Here is a 19,703-nt window from a genome sequence, read left to right as displayed (position 1 = left end):
TGTTTCCCATCCTGATCTTCTAAAGCTCGTTACATGTGCTTGCACGCTGCTTTCTGCCTGCCAGACATAGGGAGACGTTTGAAAAAGGATAAAAAACTTGTGAGTTTTTGCTCCTTTTACACCAGTTTCTTTTCTGAGGCTATTTTTCAGGTCCTGTTGCATACCTGCTATGGTAGGGGTGAAAGTGCTCATTATTTTAGCATCCTTTGTCTTGCTAAGTAGTTAGAGAGCTCTAGGATGGCTGTGCTGAGGAAAGGCGAGTGCTTCAGCATAATGTGGACACTTACAGCTTGGTTTGGGTAATCTTTTCCTTTGAATCGCTTACTGAGGAAGGGTTCCTGAAAAAACAGTGCTGCTGCTTGTATAAACCCTGCTTCAACAGCTGATGAAAACTTAAATCCTTACAGTGATGGTGCATGACATTTCCATGAAAATTATTGCCAGTGGCTCTGCAATCTGGGGATCTCGGCGGGGACACCAAGTGTTGCACTCCAAGACTTGGTGTCCCTGCTGAGTGTTGGACTGCCCCATGCTAAGAAGTCCTTATTTCTTCGCCTAAGAAGCATCAGCGCTGGTATTTCTCCCTTGCAGAGCCTGGACATGAAATTAAGCATTCAGGAGGTACGGCAAGGGAGTTGAAAACAAAGTCAGGTAATGGAAGATAGAAGGAAAGGACAGAAGAAATCACATTCATTAATTGGGGTGATGTTGAACTGCTCTTCACTTGTCTCTTGGTTACAGGAGAGTGCAAAAGCTCTGAGCTTAGCTCTTGTTTGCTATTTAACAAGCATATCTGTATGTACATATGCTTTACCGTGGGCAAGCTTATGGAACTATTAGTAAAAGCTTTTAAGTTGTCAGGTCAAATCTGCCCAAGCTAGCCGTTAGCAAAGTTGCTAGGGCATGTGGCCTGGCTTTGTAGCCGGTCATTGCCTCTCCCTGAGTCTTTGTCAAAGAAATGGACACCATCTGAGTTTCTGCTTGGTGTCTTTCCATGCACCTCTCATTCTGACCCTGTGTTTGTGACCTTCCCCATGGCTTTGCTCCTGAGCTCTGTAAGTACCTGAGATGCAGATGCTGTGGGAAGGGCTTGCTCCTCCCGTGGGCTGTGAGCGCCATCCTGGATCGCAGAGGAGCAGCTCTGCTCTGAGCACATGGGGGAAAGAGAGTGTTCGTATCAGTGCATAAGAAAGAAGATTGATCTTCTGAGGGATTTGAATGCCCAAGTCCATTAGAGTTTCCTGGGAAATATCAACTCAGATTCATGCTGGCATACTTTGGAAATCTTTTAAAATTAAGTACCAAAAATCAATGCATTGCAAGACTCCCAGCATGTAATTCTGAACCCATTAGGAGATTTGTGCTAATTTTGAAAATAATCTTTCTATTTTAAATATTACTTTGAATGTATTTTGAACTTGTATATCTGGCAGAAGGGGAACAATTAAATCAAAGAAAAGATTACCTTGTGTTACTTTAATTGTGATGGATAGAATAATTTGCTGAAGGAAAATATCTACAAAGCATATCTAAGTGCAGAAGCAAAAATGAAAATTGGTCTCGGCTGTTCCACGCCCTATGATAAATGTATATTTATGTAATGCATTCCTTCTCATATCTTGATAACGCTATGGGCCCACAGTGCATGAATTAATTCCACTGAGAACTGCAGTGAGATTATCTCTGAGCCTGTGTAAGCACAAGGAATCAGCCTTTACTCTCAGGTCCCATATGTATTCATTTATACTTTTATGATTTTAAAGCTGCATCCCTGCCTGGATGAACTGCACCAATGTCTAGTGTAATTCAGGGTCCAGAAAACTATCACATGGCTGTTGCCAGGGCTTGCTTCCACTGTCAGTGCCGTGGGCCAGAAAGTGAAGGTTGGGGTGCATGGGATTTTGTGACAGCCCTAAAACAGGCAGTAGATTTCTCTTCAAGTAGAGCAACTCTCAGGAAGCAACTTTAGGTGGCTTTCCAGCTGCTCTGCGCTGGGGCAAAACTTCTCTTGGGAGTAAAATTTTGGTCTAAGAGCTGTCTGTGCAGGCAGTTTGGAGAGGAAAAACAAACCTGGCATTGGGACTGGAAATAATTCACTGATCACTACGAGACCAGCTCATCCTGGAGGCTTGGGAAAATGATCTGGGAGCCCCAGATCTTGAGTGGGGAGAAACCTGTACAGTCATATTCTGTCCTGGTCCCACTGACCTGCTCTAACCACTGTGCAGGACCATAAGGAAAGCAGTGCAATGACCAGGCTGGGTTTGCAGGTACGGCATGAAATGTCTTGCCGAATAATAGTTTATATGAATCTGTGTGATGTATAGACAGTGCTTCAGTCCATGCTCCTCCTATCACCAACAGTTAATTATAATTGTTAACTGCAGGTTAGGTAATAGTGTCCTGCACAACTGCTCTAATTGTAAACGATGGCATTTCACTGGAGGAAAGATCACTCTGTTCGCAGGAACACTGAAGCTCCAGTCGTCGGAGTAAGTGACTATCCCGTGGTGCTCTGTAATGAGAGCGCAGTGGGTGAAAGTGGGAGGGCTGTAACAACTCGTGTGACGACTGTGCCCTTAATTCAGAGTCCTCTGCATTAATGCTGCATCTTGGAAGCTGTAAGAGATTGAAGGAATAGAATCTAAAACCTGCCATAAACTGAGTTAAGCAAGACTAAGGTTGCTTTGGTGGGAATGAAATAAAAGCATCAGTTCCCCTTCTGCTCTCCCTCCAGCTGCTGGAAACTGAGGTATTCACAATCTAAATATATTTCCTTGACTCTGGAAAATGTCTTAAACATGAGTTAGGGACATTTTAATTCCCCTGGGCACCTGTGGAAGTCTTTGCTGCAGTGTGGGCAGGGGTCCTGCTGGCCCACTGTCCAGCTGGGACCTTCCCATCAGTCTTCAGAGTCCAAAGTCCCATCTAACAGTGTGTCAGGACCAACGTTTCAGTGGAGACGTGCCAGCGAGGCGTTGCATGGCAGGGAGGGTGAGCTGGGCTGTGCTGTGTGAAGGAGAAGCCATGGAGCATGCAGGATGCAGACTCCTGGGGGCAAGAGCCCAACCAACCTTTTCTTGTCTGCAGATTCCACTCGGCAATACAACACACGGCTTGAGAGTCTCTCACTCCCCAGCGTAGCTGCTTTGCACGCCGCTGTGTTTAGCTGCACTCGCATTTCTCTCCTACTCTGACAAATGTTAACTTGCTGCCATCCAAAGGATTTTTGGACTGGTGTTTGGGAATGTCATGGAAACTCATGTTTGGGAGAAGAAAAATCCTCTGTTGTTTTCAAGTTGTGGGCAGCAAAGCTCAGCCAGCCCGTTCGCTTGGATGTGGCTGGTAAAGCACATGGGGAAAAAAGTTATATTCTGTCATCAAATGTATGTGAGGCCAGGGAGGTGAAGATATGCTAACTGTTTGTGGGAGCAAAGACATTTTCCCCATCTAGTCTATTGTTCAGAAAGGTATTAAGTCACTGGTGAAATCTCTATGACTTTTGTCTTCAGAAAATTAGACAAGAAGTGGCAGATAAGTGATGATTTTATTAAAGCTGTCCTTTTTGGAGGTTTAAATCTAGTTAGTGATCTATACAACAGGTTCTCTGACTGTATTTTTTTGAACTTGGCTTTACCTGGGAATGTATTGTGTGAGTGCTGAGCACCCAGTGCTCCCAATCCCAGCAGCACCGTCAGCAGCAAGTTCTCGATACCTCGAGGGACTAGAAAGTATGGAAAGAAGCACAGCAAACATATAGGCTGTCTCAAGCCACCGTGCTTATTGTCAGCTCCCTTCAGGGTATATTATCTTTTGCCAAACTATTCCAATTCCTATTTCAGCCCATAAGCTGCTGGCAGCTGCTCTGCTCTGTCATTAGAGCTTGTACCTCGAGCACAGGAGCGATAGTGCTAAATGCTGCTGGAGGTGATGAATGGCTTGTGCGAAGCTGAATGGCATTTTGTCCAGCATGTGATGTTTTGTTGTGAAAGAATCGTATGTGCAAAGGTACAGCAACAGCTTTTGCTTCTAATTAAAGCTGCATGTGGAACCTATGGAGCTCTTGGGACTATGGAAACAAAGCTGCAGTATAGGTTTTTACACCTGTGTGCTGTGGTATAAAGCCATTAGTATGTGAGGCTAGTATTGGCTAACCATCCCTCTTTGATCCTTCTCTGGTTAATGAGAATAGCTGTGGGATAAAAATGCAAAGATTTTGAGTTGTGAAAATGTGTGTTTGCACTGCTAATCACTTGAAAAATCAATCTCCAGAGCTTCATTTGTTAGGAGCAGCTGATTAGCTGCTCTCTATGCTTTTTCCCTTTTAATAAAACCCCCGAGTCGAACAACAGAAGGGCTGTAATTAAGGAGCCCTTTTTTTCCTTTCCCTGTGACATGCTGGCAAATGTTAGCCAGCGGGTAGCCTGGCATAAACAGGACAGAGATGCCTGTGTAAGCCCAGGCTTCACCTGTGCAGAAGGGAGATGGGGGCTTTGCTCCTCTCTGCACTAGCATTGACACACACGGAGTCTGATCATGGTTGTGCTGGGTTGGCAGCGCTCTCTGTCCCTTGCTCAGCTGTCCTGGTGGGGATGCTCTCCCTTTGCCAGACAGCAAACTGTACCTTGAAGCTGACAACAGGAGTCACAGCAGACCCAGACTCAGTTTCCCTGTGGATCTTTCTCAATGACCCCAGGTTAGATGATGATGAAGATGACCCAAAGATCTTTTGACCTAGCCAAAGATAACTCAGAGGTTACTATTCTGTGCTCCTGTATTTTATCCTGGAGAGTAATGTCTTGAATGGGAAAGAATAATTCTGAAGGCTAGAGAAATGCATGAAAATTGTAAAGATTCATGCTTCTCTTAAATGACGTCCCTGTTCAAAGGTAAAGAATACGATTTGACTAGCAAGGCCATAGGTAAAAAGAGGGCTCAGCGAACAAAGTTGAGGGCTTTGGTTTTTTTCTGACTGATGCCTTCTGGTTTCTTAATGTCCACATATCAGCCATCTGGCATCGAGAAGGTTTTTAGCATGAAAAATTAATTAGATACCATCTAAGCATAATACTGCCTTGATTTTCTGCAATGCAAAAAATAGTTTGTACCCATAAAACACTAGCAGGAAATATGCCAATAAAATAACCACTCCTCTTAAACTTTGTGTTGATTTAGTTCTTTTTCAACAAAGTGAACAGCTTTCCCAGCTAAAGGTATGCCTTGTGCAGGCAGTCACTGTGCTAGCCAGGTTGTCCAACCCAGCCTGTACTTCAGGTGTCACCAATACAACCTGCTGCCTTGGCCAAACAGTAATGGCTAATAATGACAGATTGTGCGATAATGGGTTTATGATGTGGACAAATAATTATTAGGGACTGAAGCAATTCCATCAAGCCTTGTGACTTGTGACCAAGTTGGAACTTTAACTCTGGTTCCAGAGATAAAAAGACAAAATGTCAATACAATAAAAGAGTGAGATGGGGAAAGAATTTTGGTTATTTTTCTTCCTTCTTTTCAAAACTGAGCAAAGAAAAAATCTGATTATTTAATAAATTCAGGCTCTGCATGTTTACATGGAGGCCACCAGGAGAAAAATATGTGGAAATTGCAGATTTACTAGCAGAATGGTAAGCATGACAGTGGAACTTGTCAGGCAGCTCAGGCACGAAGCTCAGCAGGTTTGGATTCTCTTGGGGTTTTGTCTAAATGCAGCTGTATAAATTCATTGATAATACAGTGTCTGACTCTTTCACTGTATTTTATAGTAGTGTTGGTGTAAGGTGTGGTAAACTGGTAAACTGAGAGGTCTAGGTTGCTTGGGAAGAAGAGTTGACACAGGGCTCATGCAGGAAGCATTGCAGGTGCTCCCAGTAATGTGCAGAAAGGGATTGCTGGTCCTCCCAGGCTGCCTGGACAAGCTGCTGGCAAGTAAAGCAGGGTCAGTAGACCCAGACAGGGATCTAGAGCTGAGTTTGTCCTGACCCTTCATTACACTTAAAATGAAGCAATTGTCCTGCAAATCTTTTCTTTGTGATATCCAAAAACTTCACAGTTTGGAACTATTTGAAGAGCAAAATACTTGCCTGGGAGAAGTTGCCTTATCAAATTGGAGGTATAACGATTCCACTAAGAAGGTTCAAGACTTAGTTTTTAACAAGGGTATTGCTGTACCTATATCTTCTGATAGTTTTGGGAGTAATGCATTTTTGTTACTTTTTACTTTTTTTCTCCAGAGGATCTGGAGATGTTCAACTAGACATGGAAGCACACTGTGTAATGAAGCATGACAAACCACTTTAGTCTGCTATGCGCTCTATAATATCAGATCAATCAGCCATCTGGCTTGGGAAACTGGAATAATCTCAATTACCAAAGTGTACGTATCCCTTTGGGAACTGCAGTTAGCTGCTGAGCTCTCTGAACCTTCCCTTTCTGATACAGAACATCTCGGAAGAGTGCCCCACTTCATTTGCATGTCCTTCACAGCAGCTTGCTGACAAATACTGACAGAGGACAGAGACCAATCAATAACATATTTTTAAATGTGCTACTCAGCACTTGTCAGGCCACACCTGGAATACTGTGTTCAGTTTTGGTCCCTGCTATACAAAAATGGTGTAGACAGGCTGGAAAGGGTCCAGAGAGGGGCCACAAAGATGATCAAAGGACTGGGAAGCCTGCTCTGTGAGGAAAGGCTGAGAGGTTGGGTTTGTTCAGCCGTGAGAAGAGAAGGCTTAGGGGAGATCTCATCACCATGTTCCAGTATTTAAAGTGTGGCTACAGAAAAGATGGAGACTCTGTCTTTTGTTATGTCCCCCATGGGAGGATGTGGTTGGTCATGGTTGGTGCATCAGCTGGGGTATTGCTGTTCCTGGGACTACCTCCTTTTGTACGTTTGACAAATCCTTATTTCTGGAGTCCTTGGCATGCCAGAAGTATGGGCTATTACGCTGTAAAGTTCTTCATAAAGTAGACTTGAAAGGTTGAGTGTCTTCTATGCGGGTTGTTTTTAATCTGTCCAAACTATAAAGCCCAGCTGAATTACCTATCTCAGAAGAGAGCTGGAGTGGAAATGCAGCACCTTTTTCACTCCAGTTTCAAGTCACTCTTTACAAAGTTTAGCTGTTTGTGGTTGTCGTGTCCCAAAGTTGACAGCATTTGTTCTCATCCTTTTCTGATAAGGTTAAAATCCACCATCCTGATACAGCATGTGACATTGCAGCAACCTCCACTTTGGAGCATTGCAGCTGCCCTCAGATGAGTCTACAGGCTTTAGCTGTGTTGGGTAGGCTCAGTAAAGAATTAGTGTCTTGGCCTAAAATAGCCTCAGAGACTTTCTGAGCTGTGAGTTGTACCTAAGAAGGAACTGCGGATGTTACTGCATCTGATCTGAAGAAAGGTTGGTCATTCCAGAAAGACACTCTCTCATCCAGCAGTATCAGGTATTGCTTCTTCCTGCAGATCTTGATTTGTTTTTCTGTAGGCTGTTTCAGAGTTTTCACCCTACTTTGCCTTTTACTGAAAAAAGTAGGAAGTCACATGCTAATGCCTGGCCAGTTTGCCTCGTTATACAGCAGGAAGATTTGCTTTGTAAGAACTAATGGGCAAAAAAGTAAATAAATCCAAGGAGAACTGTCCAAAGGCCTTGCACAAGTTCCAGACCTTGTGATATTGCTTCCACAGACCATGTGAATATAAAGTGGTTTCTACATTGCTTTTCAATCTGAAGAACCAAGACTTGTCTGGACTTATAGCCCTTTGGAGTTTTGTTTGGGGTTTTTTTCTGCAAGTTGATCCCCTCCCTTCCCCACTCACTTGCTGCTTCTCAGCATCCAAGTGTACAAGTAGGTCTGTGAAGATCAGGGGCAGTAGCTGAAAATTGAATTTGGAAATCTCGCTTCTCTTCCTGGAACACATTAACTGCAACTGTGGTCTTCTCAAGTATTAGAAAGCTTGTGCTTCTTAAAGGATCTCAGATTATCCTCACTGATGTTTTTTTTGAAGGAAACTAGGCTCATCTAGATTGTCTTATGTTTACAACAATTATCTCTTTTTGCCTGTTTCATAGTCCTTGTAAATGAAGCCGTGTTTGTGCAAGAGACACTTGCTGGTTATATAAGCTCAAGTATTCAGATAACCAAATTATGAAACCTTCAAGGGTGAGAAGTAAATGATTTTTTTTTAAAAAAACACTATTTTTTCCTGTAAATTGTTAAGCTTATTTTGAACTAGAGATTGCAAGGATGTTGATCCAAAGTGGAGACTTCCAGCTGAAGTAGCTGTGCCAACCAAGCCCCCGTGGTATAGGTGCAACCAGGCTAAGAAAATGTGTATATGGATTTTGCTAAACCTGCTGGTGGAAATGGTGAAGTGATATTGGGAGGGAAGCTTCCTTGGCTGATGTGTGCCTCATCTCTGCAGAAGTAAAGGTGAAAAATTTCTTTTGAGGAATTCCTGTACAACTACTGTGCTGCAGGTCCAGTGCCTCATGAGTGTCTCAGGTGTGCTGTGGAAAGCATAACACTGCCAAAATCTCTGGGAAGGAGAAGGATGAGTCTGGTATTTAGTAGCCCAGTGTTCAGGGATTGTGCTAGTAAAAACCCCATGGCTTGCTTAATGGTGCTAAAGTCTAACCTTTGATTTCCATTGCTTTGTAGTTGTTATTTTTTAATTAAAAAATGACCTAAGTGAATGGGTCTTGTTTGATCTAGACACTACAGCTGCTAAAAGTCCAAAAGTTTTTATTTTTTTTTTTTTTCCAAATATCAAAACCTTGATTTGCATTGTCCTGATTAGTAAACCTGAATTATGGGTTGTTAAATCCTGGTGCTGGGCAGTTGCATCATGTAGGTGTTCTTGCTAAATACTGTGAGAAACATCATCTTTGCTCTTTCCCAGTAAGTAAGGGAGTGGTAGAGAGAAGGAAGGAGAGAGAAACTGAAAATCAACATAGAGCAAGCTGAGCACTGGAGGGCTCTCTGTCCTGGTGCAGCTAGAAACGGGTGATAAGCTTTGAGACAGGAGTAATCCATTTCCTATATGTTTTTTTGAAACTCAGCCTGGGTGAAACCTTCCCCTCGCCATAGCTGTTCCGGATAATGACACATTTTCTGCCTTTGATCCTACACACCAAGTGGTTCATTTATGATGTACTCAGTGAGCTGAAGTCAGTGCTACACAAGCCAGATTTCTGTCTTTGCTACAGCTGTGGGGGCTTAAGATTGTTAGTCACTGTGCAGAGGAGATATCCTTTGTATCTCTGTCACCCCCCTGTGAATACTGAAGCCTTTCAAGGCTTTTTGACTAGGACTGCAAAGTGTTCATTTTTGCAGGAGGATGGCTGCTGAGGTGTTAAAACTAGTTAGTAGATTAATCTAAATGTTGAACAGTACAGTAAAAAGGATTGTTCTTCTACAGCCCTGATCCTTTGCTTTGAAAGGAGTGTTTGGTCTACCAAAAAATCCTTAGAGGTCTATTAACTAGAAATCTGGCTAATTTATGCAGAAATTAATGCTTTTAGGTAAACTGTTATTTTGTTTTTAGTGTTATCTAAAACTGACATTGGGATGTGGGCAACTTTGGATGAGAAAGAGTCATCAGTACCTGGTTTTCCACCAGACTTTGACTGGAAGCTGTGCCCAGAGGGGGTGGGCATGGGGTGGTGGGCAGAGGACTGGCCAGTCCTCGGGAGGTCTGTTTGTGCTGCAGAAGTGGCCCCTTGAGCTGATGGTGGATGTCGGGTAAATGGTGGAATGAGGTTTTCAAGTAGTGAAAGACTCATTTCATTACCTAGAGTGTAAGTTTGCTTTCTTTCCAGCTGGATAAATAATGTCAGAATCAAAACACATTCAAATCTGGGCACAGAGGTTTGCAAGAGGACAGGAGAGAAAGCAATGTGGGGAAAAGTAGGTCTAAGGAATTGGGTAAGGAAGAGCAAAGTGTGTGAACCTGTATTATGAAGGGACTGACAGGGCTCATCTAAAGGGTGCATGGCACAATGCTGGTTCAACTACCAGCAAAAAAAGGTGTATGGTGTGGTCAGAAGACGTCTTGGCAGGATCAAAGCTTTATTTTTAAATCTGTCCGTTTCAATTCCAGTGTTTGAAGCTAGAAATAGCACAGCGTAACAGGAGCACCATATGGTGAGCACCGTCCTCTCCCAGATGGGTCTGGAAATGGGGGCCGGGATGTGTGCTCTGTTCAGGTGATCTTATTTCAGTGCTGAGCATTCAGTTCACCACCACACCAAGGCTTCAGCTTTTAGAGTAAACACGGTGCTAATCTGATTGTGTTAAAGGTGGTGTGCAAGTAGTACCTGCCTCGGGGACCAGTTCGATTACTCTAAAGGTAAAAGAAATAAAGTCAGTATAAAAGGTTGACACATTTTCCTGAAGATCAAATTTGACAAGCATCCTCCAGGCATATTTAATATAAAATGTAGATGGCATTAATTTGCAGGATCTCTGGATTCTGGTCATCTAAGGAAGTTCTGCTGGTCTCTTTTTCTGTATCTGTACCATGTACCGAAACATTAACTTCCAAACCCATCAGGAGCCCACAGATGAAGTGGGCATGAAAATAATTTCTATTGATTTTATCCCTGGTTGGGTCTGTTGGGTGAAAAAACAGAAAAAAAAAAATTACTTTTTGCCTTGCACATCTACCCAGACATAGCAGGCTCCTGCCTGCTTCATCAGTGGCTCCACATCACGTCTGCTCACTGCTGCCTCCCCGACAGCCGCCTTTGTGCTGGCGGCCACAGTGGCCTCCATGGAGGGATTTTGATTTTTCTGAGAAAATTCAGCTCCTGGTTTGTCAGCAACATGAACTGGGACAGAAAAAAAAAAAATCTAGGGTGGGGAGATACTGAACCGGAGCTGGCACCAAGCTTCCCATCGAGACGAGCAGTGCTTAAAGGATGTGCCATGGCAGAAACGCAGGCACTGCTGGCCACGCACACCCTCACGGCTCCTCCATGGCCAGCTCTCCAGGAGCAGTTTTCTGTTGAAGTTTTAATTAGGTAAATTTATGATTATACTTCAGAAAAGCATTATATCTTACTGAGCACGGGGGGTTAGACTAGATGAACTCAAGAGGTCCCTTCCCATCCTCAATGATTCAGTCATTCTGTATGTTTTTAAAGCCTTCTTAATTATTAAGCTAGCAGTTGATTTTTTTGAGCTTTTCCAAGAATACAAGAAGCAGCTATTATTTCTTAGAAGCAGATGTACTGTGACTCTTGATTATATTAATTTGACTGTTCATAATTTTTCTTTTTCATAACTTGCTTTTGTTCATAACTCACTGTTGCTATTCTCAACTGCTTTTTGTACAGCTACTGCAGATCCCTTCCATGCAAAAACATACTGGAATTGTATTAACACAAACCTTACACAGCCTTTTAACAATACTTGGGTACTCCTAGAATCTTTGTATACTGTATATTTTCCTTTTGGAAAGGGGCAAGGACTCAAAGCTGCGTAAGCAAAAGCTAATCAACTCTGTAAATTGATTAGTCAGCAAAGTAAAAGTTACTTTTCCCTAGAAATATTTGATTTGTCCTGTATTTCAATGAATAAAGACATGAGGTTTAACAGGATACTCAGGCTCACGTGATTGTTGGTGTTTTCTTGCATAATGCCCTCAGTATCTCTGTGCCTGGTCTGTTTGTGTGATGGGGATAGGAAGAAAGAAACTTTTTGTTATCGTTCATCAAAGGCTTCCAGCACACCTTTTTTTTTTAAATTGTCAGAGCTTGGGTTTCCTGGAACATCACGCAGTAATTATCTTCCTGTGTTTGATGACCTTACAGTCAACTCAGATTTTGCTTTTGGATTCACTACTAATTCTTTGTCCAATTTTTAAAAGAGTCTGAACTTCATCTTTAATTAGAAACCAGCAATCTTGTGTTCCCAGTCAGTTACAGGACTTCAGTTACTTCAGCTGATGATTAAGTGTAGTATGTCGATGGTTTGGTATGCATGCCTAAACACAGGCTAAGTTATAGCTGGTTTTAGTTAATAAAGAACACTTCAAAATATGGTTATAACTCTCATACGCCCTAGGTTTTGGGTTTTCTGCCCAACAAGTGTGGGGTCCAACACTGGTTGGCAGGAGGTTCTGCAGTGCTCAAAGGTTGTGGATGCCCCTGGAGAATGAGCTCTCTTAGGATCACGTTTATGGTCACTAACCCCGATGGCAGCATTCAAAACTGCTGGAGTGTGACATTTTCCACGGTTCCTCCCTGCTCTGGCTCGAGACAAAGAGCTGGAGACAGACGGCGCCTGCAGGAATAGCCCTATTGAGAGCCAATTTCAGGAGACAGCGAAGGCTGTTTTAGACAGATACTTGATGTTGGTTGAAATGAATGATACAAGAACCAAGGAGGAGATCTTTAAGTCTGATTTCTAACCAGCGCAGGAGTGCACGGTGTGTTTGGTGTAAGTGAGAACTTGACCTGCTCACACAGTCAGAAGGGTCTGTGAATGAAAAGCTGGAAGCAGTACAACACTTAAAGCCATCTGGAATGCAAAAATGTAAATGTGTGCTGGATAGGCTGTCATGCCATGCTGACAGCCTTGCTAGGTTAACTGATAAAGCTCTTCTTTATAAATAGTGGAATATTAGGCCTGGATGCCTTAAAAGAGATTGTTTGCTGACTAATTATCCTCCCACAGGTTTATCCTGTGGGTGTGGTGAGATACCTCTGACCTTTACTTTGGAGTTCCTCAAAAGAGAATAAAGTTACAACCACCCATTGAGGGTGCAAAGTGCCCATCCCACGGCAAAGCCACAGGTCGGCCACATTCTTGGAGCAGCCCATGTTCTTGGGCTCTTTCATGCTCTTTGCTCTAAGACCTAAGTCATACAGGAGGAGGCTTGGGGTCTCTTGCACCTGATGGCCTTGTGTTCCTGCAAGGAGAGCCCGTACTTGTTACCTCTCCAGACACAGCTGCAGTGTGTATGTGGATTTCCCTCCCGTGCAGGTTAAATATGAAATGGTTCCTGTGTCTTTTTATCTTTGTAAAAATGTCCTATGAAGATATGGTGCTCATACAGAATTTTTTCTCTGAAAGCCCAGGTAGTTACCACAGTACATTGAGTCAAACACGTGTATATTTTCTGTTACATTCTACTCCGAGGCTTGTAAACTGTTATCTCCATTTTCTTGCAGAATCTTCCTGAGCCTCTTCCAGGGTCTAAGCTCTCCGTTAAGTTCAGCTCCTTCCCCAAAACCCAGGCTGCCTGGCTTTCATTTCTGCAGCCAAAGAGAGCTCCTTTAGCAGAGGAATGAATCCAACCAAGAGGCAGTGGGAATGGGTAAGGACCGTGAGGCAATAGCTGCTGTTAAGTTCCTGCAGAGCTACTTAAAAGGGGAGAGGAGGGCAGCTAGATAATTTTATTGAGGACAGTTCCAGAAGAATGGGACAGTTGGTTCTGGAGAGACAAAAGAGAGTACAAAGACTGTTCTTGGATCTTCTTTCTTGTTTTGATCCACACAAAACATTGTGAATTTCATTCTTGCCTAGATTTACTTCTCATGTGTAAGAAAACAGTGGTTGCATTTATTTGAAAAACAAACAAAACACATTCACCGCCCCCCCCCCCCCCCCAACCCAACACTCTAATGTGAATTAAATGGCTTCCATTGGCCAACTACTTGAGGAAATATGGGAATATGATCAGACTACAGTCATGGAGTGGTTTTTAGTAGTGGTAATGATGGCAAATCCTGAGATGGCTTCCAGGTAGAAATAAAAGCATGGGATCATCTGACACAACTATCCCATCCAAATGATTTTAGTCCCAAAAGCAGTCATTTTGTTGATTGTTAATAGACAAATCTGTTGGCCTGTATTTGAGGACAAGAGAGAGAGATTTGAATGTGCTGGGGAAATGTAACTGTGGCCTGGGAGTCTGTGGAGGTGGAGGCTGTGCAGCAGTCACTACACAAGTGTGTGCCTGGGAAATCTGGGCCTCTCCGAGCCACCTCTGACACTGCAGTTCTGGCTTCGTGGAATTAAGCACTGCAGAAGTCTCCAACCTAAAGATGGAGTCAGCAAGGGGGTATAAGTGATTCTCTTTAGAGAGACCCCAAACTTTGAGAGCTTCTTCTGACTCTAGTAGCCATTCTTGGCTGGAAGAACCAATTCATGTAGCTGTTATAGCCCTCTCATCTACATGAATTAATGAGTTTTCCTCACTAGGTATGAGGGTGAAATGAATTCTGCACAGAGAATAGCTGCACACAGGTGCCAATTCCATCACATTATGTAAATAGCCTGTAACTAATAGAGAAGCCTACGAAATGAAATAAAAGACATCAGTCAGTGCATTTGCATAGAAACCAAGCTATATGCCAAAGGAACCTTGTTTAAAAATGAGTGATAGCAGAGAAGTTAATTCTAAGGTTGCCATTGTGGAACATTTTAAAGTGTCTTATTAGCATAGAATTGAAAGGACAATGTTGTTTTATATTTATGGTCTGTGAGGTTCCACTAAGTACATCTGCAGTCCCTCTGACCCTTTGTTGTGAGGTTACTCAAAGCTTTGCTGTAGATTTGCTCTCCTCTCAGAGTATTATTCAAAACCATGAATAAACCCAAATATTTATATGATGAAGCAAACTTCTTCATATAGAACTAGTAGCTCGGTTTATCACTCATCTACTGTGATGGGCCTGGGGAAAGAGGGGACTTGAGATAAAAAAAAGAAGAATGTGAGTCTGTGCATGTGAAGAATGATTTTTCTCCTGAAAGCCAAATCCTGTTTTATCTTCATTAAATAACATCCAGAACTGCAAGTAAGAAGGTGGCTATATTGTGTTGGCCACTCTGTGCATCTTGTAAAACAGCCCCTGCCCCACACGATCTGCGTGGGGAACAGGAGGAGGACGTTGGGAAGGGAAGTGCAAGGCCTAGAGGACTTGCCATAGTTAGACCGTGATCGTTTGTGAGTCCCGAGACAACGTTTTGGTTAAAAGACCTTTCTGTCAGTGGGGGTGTTTTATCATCTTTCTACTTTGTGTTCACATAGGCCATTTCAACCTGGAAAAAGTGTTATAAATGTTTTAAAATGCCATTCGTGCCTACGCGAATGCAAAGGTTTTGATGCGTTTACAACAGCGTAATGGGGACATAGTGTGGCAACTTGTGTGTGGATTTGTTTTTGTTCTTTTTTTTTTTTTTTAACTTCAAAAGATCCCAAATGCTGAGGCAAAACCCCTGTGTCATCCTGTGAAACTCTGACACCCTTCCTGGGCAACGGGCAGCACGTGCTCTTGCTATTCTGAAGCATCTTCTGATCAGGTAGTGCAGAACCGAGCACGTTCTGCTGCGTGTGTCACCTTTCAGTGGGGGTGGCGATGTGCGTTTCTGTCTTCTAGCCAGCCACAGTTCTTCCAAAGATAGGAGTGTAATAATCCGTGAGACGTTTATTCTTTCAAATTTGGTTAAGATTGACCAATGGCCTAAATGTTATCGAGGTCAAACAGGCAGAAACATAACGGTACCAACTTTGTTTCTATAGGAAAGTAGGCTAAAATCAAGATGTGCTGTGAGAGGCATGGAGCAGAGCTTGCTAAATAAGAACAATGCCATAAAATAATATTGTAATTGCCTTATATGGCCACATTTCTATAAGTATGTAGTTACCTGCCTTGCCATAATTTCTATTTCTTTCTAGAATTTGGGTAAGATTCAGACACTTCTTAGGTGCAAAATTTATCTCCCTGGAAGTCAGCTCTAGTGTTTTTCAGAATTGTACCTGTTGTGGTGCAGTTTAGTGCAATGTTAATTTACAGTTATGTCAGGGTGAAATATTCTTGCCTTGCAATTGACGCAGCTGTGATGGAACTTTAAAAAATATAATGCAAGAAATGGAACCTGGGTATCATTGGCCACTTGTAGAGGATCAGGGTTGGATAAAACAAAAGCATCACATCTTCAAGGCTGGAATCTGCCCCAGGAATATGTGTCATTGTAAATCCCAGGAGATTATACCACATGTGATAAAATATTGATAATGCAGGCAAGTGTGGTACGAACATTTTGGCTTAAGCAGGATAAATCAGAAGTATCTTTCTCCTGTTTAGGTACTGATGAATTAAAACAGTAGTAGATGCTGCTTTGGAAACTAATCTGTATCTACTGGGCTGCAACGCAGCACTTGGAAGAGCTCTTTCAGTATTTGTGCTACAGATAAAATTTCCTGAGCTGCTGAACTTCCACTCTGACAAATTGCACAGATTATTCAACGTATCTGCAAAATGTCTAAGAAGAGACTATTGCAAACACATTGATTATATTTGAGTACAAATCATAAAGTACCATAGTAAAAAGCTGCTCTGCCCTTGAGGCATAAATTCACTTGAAACCTTCCTGCTTTATGATTCTGTCCTTCTCCACCAAAAAGTATGTTAGCACCATGAGCCCTGAGAAGAAAGTTGTCTAGCTATTTTTAAGTCTTTGTCTCTTCTGGAAACAGTAAATATCTAATTCTTAACTGATCTCTGTTTATCTAATAGGTGAACATGTGAAATACTAAACCATTTCCAGAACTGTTTGTATGAGAACTATGCTGTCAAGATTATAGGCAGTAAAATTCACCAGCTGGGCAACGCAGCAGTTTTATACAGGGTAATATTTATTTATCAGTAGATGGGAGGAATCAAAGTATTTAAATAACACAGAGCAATGGCACTGCTTTTGTCCACGTACATAGCTACAGTCAATAATCAATCGAGCTCTCTGCTCAATGGAATCATTTGCCATTTCCCAAATATCTAACTCTAGTTATATGTGCTTACAGTTAAACCAATCAACCATAAAATACAGATACATATAAGGGTATATTAATTTACAAGGATGTTTATAAATATATTCGTCTGGTCTACATGACTGAACCACTTAAACAAAGCTCTGATACAGGTTTTTTTAAAAAATCCATCACTGCTAAGACTTTGTTTGTACATTTGAACAGCATTCTGGCATTCAGATTCCCCCTCTAGCTTTCCATAATTAATTCCACGTTTCTGCTCCCCCGAGGAAGCTCACAGTCCTCCATCCCGTTGAATCAAGTAATGACAGTCTGGTGAGCAAGGCTGTTACAATTTTGTCTACTTGCTATACCAATAAAATAAGGGAAAACAAAGTGATCATCAGCATTACCTAACACAGGGCAACATCTGTCAGTTTAATATTGTGACTTGAACAATCTTTAAATATTGCATATTGCACAGTTACATACATCACCATCACACACCATGTTGGAGTTCATAATGCTTATGTATTAAAAATAAGTAACTTCTCTTTGTCTGTTCCTATTTCTATCAAAGTCAACTCACTCCTTCTGACTTGTCTGGAAGTGAGATATCAGAAGCATATAAAGCCAGTGGATGTAACGAGAGAACATGCAGTGTGAAGGGCGACGTCTTCAAGACAGTGATGATAGTCTGTTCAGATAGCAATGATTTTTGAAAGTGCAGCAGTAAGAAAAGAGATACTTGAAAAGTGAATGCTCAGAACAGAAATGAGGCATCAGCACTTGAGCCAAATGAAAGTGTAAGGAAGAAATGACAAGAAGAAATCAAGGCACAACTATCATTCACATCTGATTCTGAAGCAGTCTCACTGCTCAGACAGCTTCCACCTGGTAACAAAGAACCCTCTTATGCCAAGATTCAGACTGGAAAAATTGATTGCTTATCTCTGATCAGGATGGCAGAAGTAGACAATTGGTGTTACAAAAAGCAATAACAACCTTTTTTTTTTTCTTTTTTTTTAGCTGTTTAATGCCACAGATAGTTCTGCCCAAGATCTTGTAGGGTGAGACAGTAAAGGGAGACCATCCATCAGCATCCCTGGCCTATTCATAAGGTCACAAGAGTTTCTGCTGGCCCACTGACCACATAATTTAGACTATTTTTCATTTCATGGCTGTATTTAAACCACTGGGGGCATGATACTAAAAACACCTCTGCTGTAAAACTAAGTGCAGTTGGGCAGGCCTACGGGATGGGAATACTGGTATGGGAGTCACTTAGGCCAAGTGCACACATGGGAATCTCAGCTGGGCCTGATTCAGACACTAAATACTGTCTGAAATGTTTGCCGTGGTGAGAACTGAGAGTAATCTGAACTATTGTGTCTAATATTAATAAATTAGAATATATTGTGAATGTCATGTGCTTGTAAATTGCTTTAAGCGTGGGCCCTGAAGCTGTAAACAGGGTGCTTAAATATGAAGAAAGTGGTGGTAGAGATTTGTGTTCCAAACTCGGAGAAATCCAGCTGATAAAACAGCCTCTAGCAGATATGCCACTGTAATTTGTAAAAATGCCCTGTTCAGTGAATGATCTTCTGAAAATATTAGCTGGCTTCCTGTATGGGTCCTGGAATCTCCAAGAAAAGTGAAAATCCTGGATCAGATTCGCTCTCAATTAAGCAAGTGAAACCGAGATAATAAATCACTTTATTACCCTGGAGTCTCACCGATGGGGCAGAGAACCAACTCCATCACCTCTCCTTCACCGAGGCATGCACCAGCCACTCTGATTACGCACAGTACGTCAGCAGCATTGTTGACTGTAAGTTACTGCTTTCCACTTGGCTAAATGCCTGTTGTGCTGAACAAGCTGCTGGTGTGTATCAGCAAGAAAGGGAGCCCAGTGGCTGAGGTTTGGAGTTAATAGAAATAATTAATACTAAGGTACTCTCAACAGTCTGATCATTAGCTTTTATTAGGTATTTATCTGTCTCTTTTTTTTTTTTTTTTTCTAGGACGCACAAGGCAGGTGTTGAAGTTATGGATTATGCGCTTCACAGGTGTGATATTTGATCTAATTAGGAAAAAAATACTAAATTACTCCAAAACTATACCTGTCACTCAAATACTTGATTACCGTGACACTAATTCTGCAATCCTTGCTCCTGTGAGTAGTGCTGCCCTTACAACTTCAATGGGGTCAGGCCCTGAGAGATTTCAATGGGATCTTTTTGCTCAGTGGGAGTCAGGAAACATTTAACAGTCCAGCATATCTGCAAGAGCTTGTGAGGCTCTTCCCACGGATCTCCTCTGGTGAGCAGAGTAATGCAGACACTTTGCACTAATGCTGTAGCAACAGGACAAGAGAACGGTGACCTGACGGAATCCTGCAAGAACTGTATGACTGCAGAAAACGATGGTCCCTATCCAAGAGAATTTTATAGCCTTAAGGTACGTTTCATCATAGCTGAATCATCAAGGAGCTGATTGTAATCTGAATGTTAATTCTTTTTGCTTAAGTGGGGCATCAGTAAATCGCTAAAGTTAGAGAATAAATTAAAGAAATTTTATGTACATGTTAAAACAAGTGTGATTTTTGTAACAAAAAAAAAAGAAGAGGCTTTAGCAATACAGGTGATTAATTATATTTAACTTGAACAAGAGAAAGCATGGTGAGTTGTTGGACTAAAGTGTTCTAAGTATTTTATTTAAACAGCCCAATATTAACTGATTATTTATGTTGGCACTGTAGCATGGATGAAGAATATATTTGGTTATTTTTCTATGACCAAACTGGAAAGTGTTTTTAAAAATGTTTTCATTTGAGAAAAGTTGTATTCAGTACTACACCTTTAGTCTTCTATGTACTGTGTTACAAAAGAAACTATTTTCAACCACAGGCCGACAGAAATGACCATGTCTGCCTCAAGAGTGGCTTC

Source organism: Strix aluco, chromosome 13 (assembly GCF_031877795.1).
Source record: "Strix aluco isolate bStrAlu1 chromosome 13, bStrAlu1.hap1, whole genome shotgun sequence".
Classification (NCBI taxonomy): Eukaryota; Metazoa; Chordata; class Aves; order Strigiformes; family Strigidae; genus Strix; species Strix aluco.
Note: the sequence above shows the minus strand (reverse complement) of the source record.